General features: G+C 47.4%; 1 protein-coding gene across 11 annotated transcripts in view; it reads left to right on the top strand.

Annotated features, from left to right (window-relative positions):
- LOC140391880 (spermatogenesis-associated protein 13-like) overlaps window positions 1-19,437 on the top strand; it is a 524,178-nt gene that overhangs the window by 346,664 nt on the left and 158,077 nt on the right. Inside the window, exon 1 of one of the 11 annotated variants that reach the window (XM_072476881.1) lies at window positions 17,083-17,338. The exons of the other annotated variants lie outside the window; for them this stretch is intronic. The gene's annotated coding sequence lies outside the window, so the exon portion shown is untranslated. Of the gene's footprint in view, window positions 1-17,082; window positions 17,339-19,437 lie in introns of those variants that run through there. 11 annotated transcript variants of the gene reach the window in all.

Genomic DNA, 19,437 nt, shown 5'->3' with positions numbered 1-19,437 from the left:
AGAGGAACAGTGGCCTTTGTTCGAATCTGGATCGGCTGGATCTGGAGAAGTAACTGCAGTTTGGCTAGGATCATCTGTCTGGTAGCGAGCGTTGAACTTGAACTTGCTTCTGGTCGTGGTGCTATAGTTGGAGATGGACGTTGCCGGAGCGCCAGGTCTAAAAGCGATCGAACACATGGCAGTGTCTCTCTTTATCCTTGGGGAGTTTTTGGGCGGTCCTTAGATTTGGACCCAATTAATTGGGCGGTTCTCGATTACTGCCTTCGATCTGAGCCAATAAAGAGGCGGGTGTCTTGATGGCTGTGTGTGTCCTAAGTGGTCATTGACCCTGCTGGTTACGCTTCCTGAGTAAAGGGAGTGGCGCCGAAATGTCTGGGCTTGTATCGGTTACCTGAGTATCAATCCTTTGTCTTACAGAGATGGGCCATTAAATGCTAATCGGTTGGGGGTTTCAATGTTGTCTGGATTCTCTGTTCACAAGTATACATTCAGGTTCTGTGTCTGCCTGAAACTTACATTGTCTATATTTCCTGTTAGGCTTTGCGAACATCTATGTTTCTTGTTGTAAGTGGCCATCCCCGATGGCTACACCTGTCCTGTATCCCCCGTGGTGGCAGGAGCGGGACGTTGGGACTGGAGAAACAGTATCCCCCCACGATGTTGTATAGGACCACATGGACTAAGACTAAGGAGTTTGCATATTCTCCCCATGTCTGGGTGCGTCTCACTCCCACAACCCAAAAAAGATGTGCAGCCCACGTTAAATTGCCCCTTAATTGGGGGAAAAAAATTGGGTACTCTAAATTTATAGTAAAAAAAGCAATACTCCTGCTGATAATGTGATAGAAGTTAACAGCTCACAGTCTGAGCTGTTTTTTGTACACATTATTTATACATATATATATATATATATATATGTATAAATAATATATATAATATATATATGTACGTTACCAAAAAACACATTCAACCTTGTAAGTCTCTGAACTTCTTTGTATGCCGACTAGCCCTTGCAACATTGATGTAATCTACTGTTCTTAGAGTAATCTACTGTTCTTAGAACCAGAATTTACACGGGCTTAATTCCACTACTGTAGGATTGGAGGAGGAACCTTCTAAGTGTGGCCTTCAGCAGCATCGGGGTATCCCAGGCGGGGCCACTGGCTCCAATCAAGGTCACAGGATTAAGCTTGTAAAGTCAGAATTTGATATATCTGTGTCCTGCTGGAGTTTGCGACCATTCCATTGTATTCCTGCAGGAATTGAGACTGAAATCTACAGGAACAGCTGATGAACAAATTATTATTTCTATTCTAAATGGAATTAATAAAAATAGGATTGTAATTGGAGAGATGGAATTCTGATTATATGGTAATTGCTAATTTGCAGGCTAAAAGAAATCCAAGTCTGTATTTACACTATTCATAGCACAACAGTGCTAATTGCTGGTTAGACTAAATGCAAGTGCAGTCAAAGATTGTTGCATTTGTATCATGCTGACATTCTGCATCACAACACCAATGTTTCTTGCTTTGAAGCAAATGGTTGAGATTTCACAACTGTTTGAATTATGCTATTAGTGTATAAAATTCATAGAAGACCCGGTCAGTTTTTCTTTGATTTAAACTGACTTGATTTTTAAGAGTGAGCACTGATTTAACCCTTCACCCAACCCCCCTCCAGAAATTATTGGTTCGCAGCACAAGAACAACAGGAATTCCTACCATCATTATTTTGCTTCACTTTGTCAAGCTTCCCCCTCTTTCCAAAACATTCAGGACAAAGCCTCGCCCGCTCCACAACTGCAATTCCTGCCCCCCCCTCTCCCAACCCATCTAGATTGTCTCGGAATAATGAGGGGTGTGTAGTTGCTAAACCTATAGTACAAAACCAGATGCTACCACCTGATGAGTGACTGTCACTTGCATTAGCTGAGCCTAACTGATGGCTCGAGAGTATTGAGAAATAAAGCCTGAGTTACAAAATAAAACATTGTGTGGGTAGAACAGTTATAGCCTGGCAACCTATACTGATGCCAACTTGGCATTTCGTTTCAATGTTTGTATTATCAAGGTTTAAATGAGGGCAGATCTTTGAAATAAATTATTAAAACCTCCCTCTTTTCCCATTGCTTCTGGCAGCATCATGGCACTGTGCCCAAGAGACGATAACTTTTTTATTCCAACGCTGCCAGGGGGATGTCCCTGGTTGCCCTTGTATGATAAACCAGATAGCACCGGTCCTACCGGTAGCACGATGTTCCTTGTTATTTTGGAGGAGTAACAGAAAATATGTAGGTGTGCCATCAGTCGAGCTAAATGCTACATGCCACCATTTCTTTTGGCCACAGGCAGACTGACTCCTTAGGTCAGCCACGCAGGCTGGTATTTTTGTGTTCCTGTAATGAATGGACCTCCGACAACGAAAGTTGTGCATTTGTTTTTCAACTGTTGCAGTTAAAATTTGTTTCTTCCGTCAATAACATTCTGTATTTCATGCTGCAATGAAATGGGCATGCATTTAGAGTACCAAGGAGATTAAATGCAGGCGGCCATTATCAATTTCTTTTATTGTGAGCTTGACCCATTTTGTACAGTATGATGAATTGACAACTAATACGGAACTGCATGCCCAGAAAGTAAATAAATACAAAATTGTGACTAATAAATCCAACAGGGAATTCAAGAGAATATTATTTATTTAATGATAAGAATGTGTAACTCACTATCATCAAAATAGCACTGGAACCAGTGTACTGATGAATCATATAGCTAGGGCTGTAACGAGTGCTTTAGACTACATATTGGGAAGGGTGGGGGCATGTGAAGGGAGAGTTCTAAATAAGAGTAAGGACAATGGTTATCATTACCTGCATTACTATCCTGCACAATTGCAGAGTGTGGATATTGGAAGGGATACAGCATACAAATGTAAGAGTGACCAGTAAATAAGGTCAGAGTAGGAAATATGGTAAAAAGATGAAGGGCCTGATTCTCCAGCCTCGTTAGGCTCTTGCTCAAGCGAGGCCGGTGAATAGCGGGAGGGGCCAAAAACGAGAACCGCGCCCGGCGCCAAACAGTTTGCGATGCAACAGGCCGATTCTATAGACAAAATCGGGATCTCACCGTAGCATGGTGAGAAACCAATTATCGTCACTTAAGGCCAATTTCCAAACAATTAACAAGAGCCACCCCATATCCAATGGCCTCCTGTCATTCAGCAGCCTCCCCAGCAAGTAGTCCCGCTGGCGCCGGTTAGTACTCCTTTTGAAAAACCTGAACCTGGCAGAAGGGCTTGTGTGTGGAGCTGAGGAGGTGAGTAGCATCTTTGTTCACAGGCAAAGAGGCCGGGGACGCTGGTATTGCCGCCCCTGAACTTGGCGGGGGCTGGGGGACCCTCGGCTTGGGGACCCTCCGCAGCGGTGGGCTGCCATAGGAGTGTGGGGTGGGGGTGCTGGCGGGGAAACCGAGGGGCAACTGCTCATGGCAACACCATGCCAACCCCTGGATCATGTTTATCTGTTCCAGGGGCAATCGCTGTCCCTGCCCATCTGCCCCAACGACCACCCATAACCCCCGCCAACTGCTGAGGCCTCTGGCCGAGCGGCTGAAGGCTGTCGCTAAAATAGAATTGGCAATCGTGGTTAAGTGAGCATTCCATAAATCCCAAGTTGATTCCAAGGGTAGGCGGGCCATGTAGCATGTGGGAGTCATTACCTAGTATCCCAATCATACCTTGATGCCTGTACATCGTGCTTGAACACTGCGGGAGGCAACAGCGCGCACACAGCAGCCAACATCCGAACACCCAGGGGATGGGATCTCTGGGGACATGTCCACGGCCGGAGGGTGGGTGGGTGTCACAGGGAGGGGTAGATGCCTGGAGAGATGGGCCAAGGGTTCAGAGGTCGGCCCACATTGTGGAAGAAAGTGACAGAGGCATCTTGCTGGTTGTGCACAAGGATGTTTAATGTGTAATAAGTCCCCACTCTCCCGATGGTGCCACCCTCCAATCCCCACCCCCTACCTACCCCCCTCTCCCGGTGCCGTCAGTGATCCTCAACGTGGTTGGCCTTCCTAGCTCTACCTCTATGTCTAGGTGTCTCCCCAGGATGCACCACAGAGGTGGAGGCAGCCAGCTGCTTGCCTCCTCCCGTGGCCTTCGATGCCCCTGGCGGACACCCTCTGGGGGCTCTGACGCTGGAGGGCCCGGGCTCATTATTTGGCAGCACATGCACAGCTGAAGCCTATCCACTAACACGTCCTACCGAGGCGTGTGTATCTGCGCTGGTGGAGGGTGGGGATGATAGCTATGCAGCTACCATAATGATGGCATCTGTCATGATATGCAGACATGCAGATAATGATATACAGACAAGCAGCTAATGAACACAGAGAACAGGACATGACCAATGAGCAGGCAGGACACTCGGGTGGATCTCACTACAAAAGGCATGAGGCACTCACACTCCGCCTCTTTCCACTGATGAACACCTACAGAGTGAGTGATGTTCATGTACAGTATCACACCTCCGGCACGTGGCTAAGAGTTAGTCTGGTCCAGTCAGACAGAGTAACCACACTTAGGTTAGCAGAGAGTTGAACTCATAGAGAACTGTGCTACTCATTCAATAAATCAGATTGAACTAACTTCAAGGTCTGGAGTATCTTTTGATCAAAGCTGCATCCAATTGCAGCCTGTGTTATCCCAGAGTATATAACACATCATGCTACCAGGAGACTGCTTAATCTAGGTGGTTTACCTCAGTTCGTTCCGTGACGACCAGCGAATGTATCCCGGCACCATGGTGAAGATTCAGGCTCCTCACCAGCTCAGGACCTCCGGCAATCTCAGTGCCAACTGGCAGACATTCAAGCAAAAGTTTCTGCTGTACATCGAGGCTTCAGACCTCGTGGGTGTGTCTGTTGCAAGGAAGATCGCGCTTCTCCTCTCAACAGCGGGCGATCAAGCCATCAAACTCTTCAACTCTTTTCATGTCACCGAAGGCCAGGACAAGACAAAGTTTCAGACCATCCTGGACAAGTTTGACAGTCACTGTGAAGTGGACACCAATGAAATCTTCGGGCGCTACCTATTTAAACAGCGTCTACAAGGTAAAGATGAATCTTTCAACTCCTTCTTAATTAATCTCCACCTGCTAGTGCTGTCCTGCAACTTTGGTGATATTGCTGACTCCATGATCAGAGACCAAATCGTTTTTGGAGTACACTCTAATCCTCTGAGAGCAGCAGCTACTGAAAATCAAGCATATGACCCTGCCAGTACGATTGAAACATGCACAGGGCATGAGCACGCCAAAATCGCTATGCCCAGTACAAATCAGCTGAAAATGAGAAACTTGCCTCCCACGAGGCAGAGAGTCCGGATGCAGCGCCTCAGCATTGATGAAAGCGGCCATTTTGCGCACTTTTCCCAGGGCCCCACGCATGCGCGATGCGAACGGGATAACGAAGCGGCCGACACCCGCACTGCGCACGTGTGACGACGCGCGGAGCGTCAGGACTCCGACGTCATGACGTGCTTGAACGGCGGCAACGCACACTTAAAGAAAAACTGCCCTGCAAGAGGCAGGCGATGTTTAAACTGCGGGAAGCCTGGACACTATGCAGCCTTGTGCAGGTCTGCACCACCAGTCAGGGGCCAGCGCTCCCATTTCCGACGACAGCGCGTTCAGAGTGTGCAACAACGATTACAGGATTCTGATCCTGGCAGCACAACGGATCCAGAGGGCATCATTACCAAATGTGAATATGCCACATCCACCTCATCACAAATTCAATCCATCCTCACTGTGGATTCTGCGGACGAATGGTGTGCGGTGATGCAGGTCAACCACTGCTCTATCCAGTTTAAACTGGACACAGGTGCTTTTGCCACCCTCCTCTCACAGGCAGATTTCAAACGCATCAAGAAGCCCCCCAGGGTCCTTCCAGCAGCTGCAGGCTCCTGGACTACAATGGAAATGCCATCACGGCACTGGGATCCTGCCATCTACTCGTCTCCAACCGGAGCACCCATGCACAGTTACGTTTTGAAATTGTCAAGACAGACAGGGCATCCCTACTTGGCGCACATGCCTGCAAGCAGCTGAACCTCGTGCAGCGGGTTTACACAACGACATCCTCCAATGTGGATCATCAGGCTGGCATTGACGACATCCTCGCTCAGTATCCGGATGTGTTCGACGGGATGGGCGCGCTGCCATATCAATACACGATTCTGCTACGACCTGATACCAAACCAGTTATCCACGCACCACGCCGGGACCCGGCTCCACTGAGGGAGAGCCTGAAGGCACAGCTCAAAGATCTTCAGCAACAGGGCATCATTTCCAAGGTAACCGAACCGACTGACTGGGTCAGCTCGATGGTATGTGTCATAAAGCCTTCGGGAGACCTGCGCATCTGCATTTATCCCAAGGATCTCAATAAGAACACAATGCGTGAACACTACCCCATCCCGAAGCGGGAGGAACTCACCAGTGAGATGACACACGCATGTTTTTTCACTAAGTTAGATGCGTCACATGGATTTTGGCAAATCCAGCTGGATGAGTCCAGCAGAAGGCTCTGCACCTTCAACACGCCGTTTGGCAGATACTGCTATAATCGCATGCGGTTTGGCATTGTCTTGGCATCGGAGATCTTTCATCGCATCATGGAGCAGATGATGGAGGGCATTGAAGGTGTTCGGGTGTACGTGGATGACATCATCATATGGTCCACAACCCCTGAAGAGCATGTTTCCCGTCTCCAGCAGGTATTCCGCCGCGTCCATGCCAATGGCCTGAAGCTGAACAGTTGCTTTGGCATGTCGACACTCAAGTTCCTAGGTGACCAGATCTCTCAGCAGGGCGTGTGACCGGACACAGGCAAGGTCAACGCCATCAAAGCCATGAAGGTCCCTGAAGACAAGAAGGTGGTGTTGCGCTTCCTGGGCATGGTCAATTTTCTGGGCAAGTTCATCCCAAACCTGGCCTCACACACCACGACCCAACGACACCTGGTGAAAAAGTCCACTGCCTTTGAGTGGCAAGCAGCACATCAGGCAGAGTGGATGGAGCTGAAAGCCAAGCTCACCACGGCACCCGTCTTGCCATTTTTAGACCCCGACAGCGAGACAAAGACCTCAACATATGCGAGTCAGGATGGCATCGGTGTGGTGCTGCTCCAACGCGATGACACTTCATCCTGGGCACCGGTAGCCTACGCATCGAGGGCCATGACGCCCACCGAAACACGGTATGCGCAAATAGAGAAGGAATGTCTGGGTCTTCTCGCTGAAATTCTCAAGTTTCACGACTATGTCTACGGCCTGCCGGCATTCACTGTCGAGACGGATCATAGGCCTCTGGTCCACATTATCTACAAGGACCTGAACGACATGACGCCTCGGTTGCAGCGCATCCTCTTCAAACTCAGAAGGTACGACTTTGACTTAGTGTACACGCCTGGCAAGGAGCTCATCATCGCTGATGCATTGTCCTGCTACTTCACGTTGCCTAGTGAACCACTGGAAATCATCCGGCAGATTGAATCACAGGTGCAGCTGTGTGCTAGCACCCTCCCGGCGTCTGATGAGAAGGTGGTTCATATCCGCGAGGAGACAGCCAAAGACCCCCTCTTGCAGCGTGTCATGCATCACCTCACCAATGGCTGGCAGAAAGGGCAGTGCCCTCAATTTTATAATGTAAAGGACGACCTGACGGTGATTGATGGTATCCTCCTCAAGCAGGACCGGATTGTCATTCCACTCAGTCCCCAGAACTTGGTGCTCCGCCAAATCCATGAGGGACACCTGGGCGTCGAGAAGTGCAGTGCAGACGCAGAGCCAGGCAGGCTGTCTACTGGCCCGGTATTAGCGAGGACATCTCGAACATGGTCCTCAACTGTGCGACCTGTCAACGCTTCCAGCCAGCGCAGAGCAAGGAGACGCTCCAGCAGCATGAAATCGAGACCTCCTCGTGGTCCAAGGTTGGCATCGACCTCTTTCGTGCGAATGGTCATGACTACGTGTTGATTATTGACTATTTCTCCAATTACCCTGAAGTCGTTAAGCCCTCAGACCTCACATCTCGGACCGTCATCTAGGCCTGTAAGGAGACGTTCTCCAGGCATGGTATCCCACTCACTGTCATGAGTGACAATGGCCTGTGCTTCAACAGCCACGAGTGGTCTATGTTTGCAAAGTCATACCATTTCAAGCATGTCACTTCCAGCCCACACTATCCGCAGTCCAATGGGAAGGTTGAAAAAGGGGTGCACATTGTGAAACAGCTCATCTGCAAGGACACGGATTCTGCTTCTGACATCTACCTAGCGCTGCTTGCCTACAGGGCGACCCCACTGTCCACTGGCATGTCGCCGACTCATAGGGAGCTGCGGATGACACTTCCAGCCAACACTTGCCCAACCTGGATCACCTCCCGGTGCTGCAGAAGGTGCAGCAGCTCAGAAACCAGCAAAAGCAGGGCTATGATGCTCATGCCACCGATTTGCCCGTGTTATCCCCGGCAGACACTGTCAGGATCAAGATACCGGATGGTGGCTGGTCTGCTCCAGCTGTCGTTGTTCGACAGGCTGCGCCCCGCTCGTATGTTGTACGTATGGCTGATGGCTCTGTTGTGCGATGAAACAGACGGGCACTGCGCAAAGTTGCCTGCCCGCAACCGCTTTCTTCTCCGTTTCCGTCCGTTGGTCTGCCACCTCCTGATACCTCGAACTACGAGGCCACCAGCCAGGCTTCCATCGCGCCTATCAAGGCGCCGTCGTCCCCACCACCACCTTTCTGGCGGTCGACAAGGATCAGGCGCAAGCCCCAGAGTCTGGACTTATGAACATTTGCTTTGTTTGCTATGTTCTGTTTTCTCGCATTAGACAGCTGTCTTCACATGTAAATATGTTCACATATGCCACCGTTTGTACATATGTTAGTATATGCCACCACATGTAAATACATTCCCACATGCCAACAGAACATGCAAAAAAAAAAGGGAGATGTCATGATATGCAAAAATGCAAATAATGATATACAGACAGGCAGCTAATGAACACAGAGAACAGGACATGACCAATGAGCAGGCAGGACACTCGGGTGGTATCTCACTATAAAAGGCATGAGGCACTCACACTCTGCCTCTTTCCACTGCTGAACATCGACAGAGTGAGTCAGGGTGTATTTACAGTATCACGCCTCCAGCACGTGGCTACGAGTTAGTCTGGTCCAGTCAGACAGAGTAACCACACTTAGGTTAGCAGAGAGTCGAACTCATAGAGAACTGTGCTAACTGTGCTACTGGTTCAATAAATCAGATTGAACTAACTTCAAGGTCTGGAGTATCTTTTGGTCAAAGCTGCATCCAGTTGCAGCCTATGTTATCCCAGAGTACATAACACATCAGCATCCTCGGAGCTTTTCTCCGAGGTACTCTCCTGGGAGACAGGAGAGGGTGCCACCCGGGATGGACCTGCGCTGTTGGCTGGAGGACCTGCGTGAGAATGGACATGTGGTCAGTTGGAGGGATAGGTCAGTCAGTAAGGCAATAATAACTCACATTTGACAGGTCCCCTGGGTGGAGCCTGGTGGTTTCATAGAATGTACAGTGCAGAAGGAGGCCATTCGGCCCATCGAGTCTGCACCGGCTCTTGGAAAGAGCGCCCTACCCAAGGTCAACACCTCCACCCTATCCCCATAACCCAGTAAACCCCAGCCAACACTAAGGGCAATTTGGGACACTAAGGGCAATTTACCATGGCCAATCCACCTAACCTGCACATCTTTGGACTGTGGGAGGAAACCGGAGCACCCGGAGGAAACCCACGCACACACGGGGAGGATGTGCAGACTCCGCACAGACAGAGACCCAAGCCGGAATCGAACCTGGGACCCTGGCGCTGTGAAGCAATTGTGCTATCCACAATGCTACCGTGCTGCCCGTTCCTCACCTCTGCGGTGTCTGCCAGTCTCCTTGTGGGTGACCGACTGTCCTTGGCCACACCGATCATTTCCAGGGCATGCTCCTCAAATGAGGTGAGGATTTAAAAAAAAAAAATGTATTTTATTACAAGAGGTGAGGTTTCTGAAGTCCGGCACCCCTCCACCAGTCTGGGCCCTCTCCGGATAATTATGGGAGAGCTTTTCCTGAGGAGACACAGGGGGGGATTCTTTAGCCACATGCGTGGTTCACAGTGGTGGGCAGGGGGGTTGTGAGGGAGGGTTTGGGGGGGTGAAAGGAGGGTTGGGGTCTCCTGGGGGGTTGAATGTTCCCTTGGGGTGGGGGAGGGGGGTCCGTTGGTGTCTACGTCGGTGTAGGGCATTGTCCTTTTTCTGGCACTGGAGGCCTTCATCCTGGTTGCACTCCCCGCGCTCACAGCTGCCACCACCTCATCCCATTCGCACTGGGTGCCCTATGGCTCACCCTCCGGGACCCTCGGGGGAACAGGACATCCCTCCTTGCCTCCATTACATCTTGGAGCCTCCCCAGGTCAGTGACCCGAATCTTGGGACTGGTCTCCTCGGGGCAATTGTGAAGTGGCTGGAGTTGGCTGAGCAAGTGCAGCTTAAGTGCTGCTCGACCTTGTTCGTGGGGGGGCTGGCGAGCGCTATCCCGGCGAAACAGCTGGCGAACCTTCATTTGCGACGAGAAGTGTGAGGCTTTGTTAAGTGGACCAATTAACGTTGAATAGCATTGGTGGCCTCGCATGAGCGGAGTGCGGGGAAGCTCATGGCAATTCCTGCTACCATTCTTAGACATTTTTCCAAGAATGATGCCCAAATTTAAATGCTCTTTATCTCAATGTGTGTAGCATTCACAAGAAGATGTGATTAATTGGTGGCATAAATAGAAATAAATGAATATGATAGCAATTACAGAGATATGGGGCCCGATTCTCTGGCTGCATTGAGCGAAAGCACAACACGACTGGTGAATCCCAGGAGATGCGTCCCGGCAGACTCCGCGCTTTGCGGGATCCACCCAAATCCCGAAAGGCGTTGGAATTGGAACTCAGTCCAAAAGTGGCGGGACCAACTGGCAGTCGCTAAAGTAGGTCGTAAGCCTACTTAAGGGCTACCTACCCAGGATATACTGGTCTCCCCAGGGAGGCTGCAGCCGGGCGACATATCAGTCCTGGTCCACAAGAACGTGGACTCGGACCGGCATCCGGAGGGGTTCTCTTGGGCCGTTGGATGCCCCTGGGTGGTCAAGAATAGTAGAGATTGGCCCCCTGGCCCTCCTGCTGGAATGTGGGCACCTTGGCATTGCCCAGCTGGCACCTTGGCGGTTCGATTCTTGGCTTGGGTCACTGTCTGTGCGGAATCTGCACGTTCTCCCCGTGTCCCAGTGTCTCCTCCGGGTGCTCCGGTTTCCTCCCATAAGTCCCAAAAGGCATGCTGTTAGGTAATTTGAACATTCTGAATTCTCCCTCCGTGTACCCGAACAGGCACCAGAATGTGGCAACTAGGGGCTTTTCACAGTAACTTCATTGCAGTGTTAATGTAAGCCTACTTGTGACAATAAAGATTATTATTATTGGCACTGCCACCCTGGCACTGCCTAGGTGCCTGGGTGGCACAGCCAAGCTGTTTGGAGCACTGCCTGGGTGCCGGGGTGGCAGTGGTGGGCAGGGGGGTTGTGAGCAAGGGTGCCAGGGTGGCCCGAGAGTGTCCATGTCTATGAATGGAGGGTGAATGGGGGTTTGAAGGGTGGGCTGTGTGGGACATGTAAGTAGCGGCCTCTGGGAGGTTGGGAGTGACAGGTGCTGGTGCTGTAAGGGGGCTTGGGGGGGGGGGGGGGACTGATGAGGGGGGCCCTCAGGGACCCCATAGAGGGTTGTCCTCAGTTGGGGGTGTGGGTAGTGCCCATGTGTGTTGGGGGGTGAGATTTTCCATGGATGGGTTGTGTGGGGGACCCACAATTTCACTTAGCGATCAGGGCACCCTTTCAAAATGGCAGCCCCATCTCTGAGTTCAGCTCCCCAGTGTGGGCTAAACCGGTGAGAAACTTCCCAGGGCCCATAAAAGTGACTGGTCATTGGATAGCTGTGGGAAACTCGCCAGAAGAGCCAGCGGGAAGCACCCTGAAAAACCCGCCACAAATGAATTTAGAAAATATCTCACTGAATTCCGCCCATGGTTGCAAAGTGAACACAGCTGGAACTTGAATATTCAAGGCTATTTAATATTTTGGTGGACAGGAAGAGGGGTGACTGTTAATAAAAGATGAGAAATGTCCGTGTTGAGTTTGCACATCCCCCCCGTGTTTGCATGGGTTTTGCCCCCACAACCCAACGATGTGCAGGGTAGGGGGATTGGCCACACTAAATTGCCCCTTAAATGGAAAAATGAATTGGGTACTCTAAATTTATTTAAAAAAATAAAAGATGACAAATTATCTTTGTTCAGAGGATCAAAATGTAGAATCAGTTTGGATGGAGATAAGAAATAGCAACGGAAATAAGTCACAAGTGGTAGTGGCCCCCTGACTGCTTCTGTAGGACACGGTATAAATCAAGAAATAATGGGTGTTTGTTGTGAATGTACTGCAATAAAACTGTGGGGGTATTTAAACATCTTCGGCAAATAAAGCTTGGAGGATGAGTTCATATGGTGTATTTAGGGCAGTTTCTTGGAACAGTATGTGCAGGCTAGGTGGATTGGCCACGCTAAATTGCCCCTTAATTGGAAAAAATGAATTGGGTACTCTAAATTTACAAAAAAACAAAAAGAAATGAGTGTGCCACGGGAATCAGCATTGGGATCCCAGCTATTAGCAATCTATCATCATTGACTTGGATGAAGGAACCACGTGAATAGTTGCTAACTATGTTCACACAATGGTAGTTGCTGGGTTTATTCGTTTTTAAAAAAAATTTAGAGTACCCAATTCATTTTTTTCAAATAAAGGGGCAATTAAGCGTGGACAATCCACCCATCCTGCATATCTTTGGGTTGTGGGGGCGAAACCCACAGAAACACGGGGAGAATGTGCAAACTCCATACGGACAGTGACCCAGAGCTGGGATCGAACCTGGGACCTCGGCGCCACGAGCCAGCAGTGCTAACCACTGTGCCACCATGCTGCCCTCACTGGGTTTATCCTTAACATTTATTTCTGAACAAGTGTGTAACATTTCCAGGTCTCCAGTACTCTGGCAACATCCCTGTCTCTCAGAAGGATTGGAAGATTATGGCTAGAACCTCTGTGATTTTCAGTTTTTACTTCCCTTCACATCCTCTTATGTATCCCATCTGGTCCTCATGACTTATCAATTTAAGTACATGCAGCCTTTTCTAATACCTCCATATTATTAATTTATAACCCAGCGACACAGGGTTAGCACTGCTGCCTCACAGCTCCAGGGTCCCAGGTTCAATTCCGACCTCTGGTGACTGTGTCTGTAGAGTTTGCACTTTCTCCCCGTGACTGCGTGGTTTCTTCCCACAGTCCAAAGATGTGCAGATTAGGTGGATTGGCCATGCTAAATTGCCCTTCGTGTCCAAAAGATTAGGTTGGGTTACGGGGATAGGGTGGAGGTGTGGGCTTACGTAGGGTGCTTCCAAGACCCAGTGCAGACCTGATGGGCCGAATGGCCTCCTTCTGCACTGTAAATTCTATGAACCCATCCAGTATCCCAACTCTTTCACTTGTCACTTTGACAGCATCATCTACTATGGTAAAGGCAAATGCAAAAGATTCTTTTTGCCCCTCAACCATGCCCTCTGCCTTTTTGTCTTTTTTGTTTCCTAATCAACCCCACACTACCTCTTACTACCATTTTACTGTTTTTATGTTTAATGTAAGACTTTTGGATTCTCTTTTATGTTAGCTGTCAGTATTTTTTCTTACTCCCTCTTTGATCCTCTGATTTCCTTTTTAATTTCTCATCTGAATTTTCCATATTCAGCCTGGTTTGCACTTGTATTGTCAATCTAACATTAATCATATGCCTCCCTTTTCCACTTCATCTTGCTCTCTATCTCTTTCGTCATTTTCATTGTGCCAGAAACCTACTGACCTAAAAAAATTCTCCCTGAAGTGCAGAATCTCTTTTCTCCCTCTACCATTCACACTATTACTATCCAAGTCTGTGTTGGGATAATTGTGCATGGGCATCTACCTGACAATGTGGAAGCATGCATTTGATGTGACATCAAAGAGTTGTAGCAAAAGTGAAGTTGATGGAGATTATTGGGGAAAATCTGCACTGCTTGGAGTCTTATCTAGCACAAAGGAGAATGATTGTGGTTGATGGAGGCTAAACATTTCGGCCCGAGGACATCACTGCAGGAATTCCTCAACTTAGAGCCCTCGGCCCCGCTATCTACAGCTGTTTTATCAATGATATTCCACCTATCATATGGTTAGAAGTGATGTTACGACTCTCTGGGCTAGTGCATGGTCAATTCCAGCCCCCTTTGACCTGCAGTCGCAACACAATTGAAATCAATAAATAATTCTGAGAAAAACACCCAAAGTCTTTGGCCCTTGGCTGCCCAATACCTACAGTCACAGGTGTGTAAATTTAAATATAATGTTATTAATAGCAATAACGATGATTAAATATTCAGCAACTACAACAGGTTAACTATTATCTAATTCATAACTCCCCCCCCCCCTTTTAACTCACCCCCACTCTCTGCACACAAAGATGAGACAAAATAATGATAAAAGCATAACGGATAAGAGTCTTTGTTTCAGATGGTTGTCTTCGAGTACGCCTTCCTTCAATTTAGGCTTTCAGTTCGAGGTTTCTGCTTTCAATCGCTAATGATTTTCACTGCAGATTCTGTAGGTCTCTGTACAGCAATGCAGCCTTTCTGGAAAAAGAGGGAGAGAAAGAGAAAATCATTTTTTTTTCCAATTAAGGGGCAATTTAGCATGGCCAATCCACCTAGCACATCTTTGGGTTGTGGGGGCGAAACCCACGCAAACATGAGGGGAATGTGCAAAATCCACACGGACAGTGACCCAGAGCCGGGATCGAACCTGGGACCTCGGCGCCATGAGGCTGCAGGGCTAACCCACTGCGCCACCGTGCTTCCCATAACCACAGTTTTCTTGAAGCTTATAATAAATTGGGGAAACAATTTACAGACATGGGAGAGATGATCCATTAGTTTTTGTAGTTAGTTTCTGGGTGAGCAACTACTGTGATATCAGCGTAGAGGAATTCTCTGGATCAAGACTTGCTTATTTTAGTCTTCATTTCGACCTGAACTGAAGGTCCGGAAAGCATGTACAAACCAGCATGCAAGAACTGTATTAAGCTCCAATGGCAATTGGAAAAGTTACGAGCTACATTTATGAATTTACATTACGATTAATAACCTGTTACAACATCAATGCAGAACAGTTATTATTAAATTAGATCAATGACAAAGTAACCAAGTTTATTAACTACATGGAAAGTTTCTCTGTATTTTGACATATTGCCAAGTGGCAGATTGATTGCAATATTTTCATAGAACCCCGACAGTACGGAAGGAGTCCATTTAGCCCATAGAGTCTGCACCGACCCTCTGAAAGAGCACCTTATCTAAGCCCACTCCCTATCCCCATAACTCTGTATCCCACCTAAACATTGGACGCTAAGGGGCAGTTTAGCATGGCCAATCCACCCCTAACCTACACCTCTTAGGACAAGGTCTAAAGCATTTTCTTATTGGATAGGAAGACTGCCTAGATTATTTTTACTGTATTCATCGAATACCCCAAAGCAAAAATAATAAATAATATTCAACAGAAGATTTAAATTCTAAATCTTGCATAATCGTGGCCTGTTTATGTTACCAGCGTGACAAAATGAAGCGGGGAAAACCATTACGTTCCCATCAAGGCCCAGAAAAACCAACAGGTTTGTAAATTAGCTGAGATAGTATAAATGGGATTTTGAATCTTTTCATAATAAAGGAATTTACTTCTGAGATATTCGCTATGGCTGAAGATAGAAGGGGCTGTGATATAGGCGGAGTTATAATAGGTTCTCAGGGTTGTAACTAACTGAACACAGGGGATCCATTGATGCAGTCTTTTACAATACATAATAGTGGCCATCTTGAATGAGATCATATAGACCCTGTGCCAGCCTACAAATCATGATTTCATTAGAACTAATCTGAGACTGGTAATTTAAAACAAAAAGAAAAATGAAATTGTTGACCGTGGAGGAAGAAAGCTTTACAACTACAGTTTTGGCTTTGGTGCCAAGGTTGCAATTTCATCATTATAAGTTTCTAACATAGTATACTAAAAGAACCTTCTGGAATACTTGTATTCAGAAGATAATTTACTCCAAAAGAAAATATTGGGCAATTGACTTGAATTGAACTTAAAAGTAGTGCCTGATACAGAGGGTGTGCTGATCAAATATAAAACCGTTTAATTTATTTCAGTAATCCTTGCTTTTACGTGGTTCCCTTTAATGGATTTTTTTTTGCCAAATTCTAATAATTTTAATAGGATTGTAGTTTTCAGAAGAGCAGGTATTTATCCAGTTTCTGAAAAGACAAATGATGTATTGTAGCCAGTAGAGGGCATTCATACTAGATTTCATTTGAAGACTTTTGTCTTGGGAATACTGCAAGGTCACCATGTCAGGGAAGTGACAAAAGGGAGAGTTTTTAATTATTTTCCACACAGAAGACTCCTTGAGTTTGCTAGCTTGGTGGTACTTTAGCTTATTTTTTTCCAATACTAAAAAGTACATGGAAAATTACTTAATTTTATGCAACGGACTTTTTTTCTCCTCCCCTTTTAAAATAAACAAGTATCTAGTTTATTCACCCATGAGTCAATGAGATGAATACCATTGCAATCTCTTTCCCTTTTTTTCCTCTCTCACTATATCCACTGAGTGAGGAAGACGTATTGTCTGTGTGAGGATCTTTCCAATGACAACTTTACACAGTGGATTAAAGGTGGAAACTAGCCCCGAGGGCCATACAGCTGTGGCTTTGCTCTGTCTCTCTCTCTCCTCTATTGTTCTCTAGAGATGTGATCTGCCAAACAAACAAGCAGTTAGTCACTGGTAGTCCTTTGCCGGCAGTGCCTACTGTTATGTTGCTTTCTGGCTGCTTGTGACTGATTTTTTTCTGTTTCTCAGTTTGCGTTTTACTCTTAAGAGTTTATTTTTCTCTCCAAATAACTGATGAATTTTCCGTTGGTCTTTGAGACCTCTGTGAACTGCTGGCATTGTCTGGGGCTGGTCCAACTGGTTTGTGATTTGATCTGCTTGCCTGTACGAAAGAGCCACTGTTTAGCAGTCTAGAAGCATGTATATATGTGTATGTCCTCTGTGCTCTTTCCCAGATCAGTCAGGTAAGATGCCTTGTTATTTTCTTAAAGGTGTCCTTGCATGCATGTTGCTGACTTGGTCAGGGGTACAATATCTAATAAAGTACTATGACAGGCAACACGGGACTTAATCGTTGGCAAATTTCCTAAAGTTACAACAGTCATATTAAATAAATCAAAGTTCCGGTCAGCATTACTCATTTGATGTTAAAGTCAAGGGTTGGCTTGGGGATATTTCTTTTGATTGTTGCTTTAGGGCTTGTGGTTCATAACAAGATGAACTTTGCCTCCTCCTCCCCCCCCCCCCCCCCCCCCCAACTGAGCTGCAATAAAGTTGCCTTTTGTTCTATTGCACTAAAGTAATCATGGAGAATATTAAGAAAAAATGTGACAACATTATCTTTGAGCCAAATTACAGATATCAACAATGGTCAATTGCAGCATAAGTTGAATTGAAAAGCCATGGTTTCCTACTTAAATGTCAAACATACCATTTTAGAACCTGACACCTGTGTTCTTATGCTCTTTTGTGCAGGGCTGACCAAGTATTCCTTTTTTTTCTGCAAAGCAACTCGTATCTAAGCTGTTGCTGTTGCCACTAATTGCAATGGTGTATTTCTGTACTGGGTGTAGATGATCCAACTTCAGTTCCACATTTCTCTCACTTGATTTTATTTTTAAAATGTCTTATTTGATCTACAGTCCATTCATGTAACACCAATTTGTGTATATTGATTGCTTATATTTGTGGCTAAAGGGATCAAAGGTTATGGGGGAAAAGCAGGAACAGTTTACTGAGTTGGATGATCAGCCATAATAATGAATGGTGGAGCAGGCCCGAAGGGCTGAATGGCGTACTCCTATTTTCTACGTTTCTATGTTCATATTTTTTTTCTCAACTTTGTACCTTTTTGTCACTTGCTTTATTTCATTTTCTATTTGTTTGATGGTTGAGATCTAGTAAGTAGGAGTTGACTGCATTTATAAGTCTGGGTGTAATCAACCTTTTGCTTTCCCGATAGGTGAAACCTGAAACATTGAAAATTGAGATTGACATGCAAGGTCTGTTTACGTGTAACTAAATGGTTTTAGGAATGATAAAAATTGTACCAACTATAAGCAGAAATCTAGCAATTGCATGCTATTGAATCATGCTAAACTTCTGTCCTATAAATGATTCATAGCGCGCGATTCTCTGGCCTCGTTGTGCTCTTGCTCAAACATAAAGAGGCCGGTGAATAGTGGGAGAGGCCAAAAACGAGATCCGCGCTGGGCGGCAAACAGTTTGCAATGCATAGGCAAAATCGGGATCTCGCCTAGCGTGGCGAGAAACCAATTATCGCCACTTAAGCCACATTTCCATACAATCAATGAGAGCAACCCCATAACCAACGTCCTCCCGTCTTTTAACGGCCTCCTTGGCAAGTGTTCATGCTGGCGCCAATTAGTACTCCTGTTGAAAAACGTGAAGTGGAAGGGCTTCAGTGGTGAGCCGAGGAAGTGAGTAGCCATCTTTGCTCACAGACAAAGAGATCGGGGTTGTTGAGATTGCCACCCAAGTGCTCGCCGGGTGGTGGGGGAACTTCCGCAGGGGTGGACCGCCATGAGGGGGTGGGAGCGAGGCGCTCGGCGGGGGCAACCGTTCGCGGCACCACTTTGCCCCCCCAACCCCTGGATCCCAACTCCATTCCCAGGGCAATCCTTGTCCCTGCCTATCAGCCCCACCGATTACCCATAATCACCAACTGCTGAAGCCTCTGGCCGTGTGGCTGAAGACCATCGCTAATAAGGAATTGGCAATCGTGGTTAAGTGAGCATTTGAGATGTGCCAAGTGGATTCCCGTGGGTGGACGGGCCATATAGCATGTGGGAGTCATTGCCTAGCATCCCAATCACACCTTGATGCCTGAACAGTCTGCTTGAACACTATGGGAGGCAACACCACACACCAGCACCAGCCAATATCCAAACACCCAGGGGATGGGACCCAGCTCCGCGGGACATGTCCACGGCCGGAAACTGGGTGAGCGCCATGGGGGGGATACCTGGAGAGATGGGCCAAGGGTCTGGGGGTCAGCCTGCATTGTGGAAGAAAGTGAAAGAGGCATCATAATGATTGTGCA

This window comes from Scyliorhinus torazame, chromosome 15 (genome assembly GCF_047496885.1).
Source record: "Scyliorhinus torazame isolate Kashiwa2021f chromosome 15, sScyTor2.1, whole genome shotgun sequence".
NCBI lineage: Eukaryota > Metazoa > Chordata > Chondrichthyes > Carcharhiniformes > Scyliorhinidae > Scyliorhinus > Scyliorhinus torazame.
Note: the sequence above shows the minus strand (reverse complement) of the source record. Positions and strands in the feature narration are given on the sequence as shown.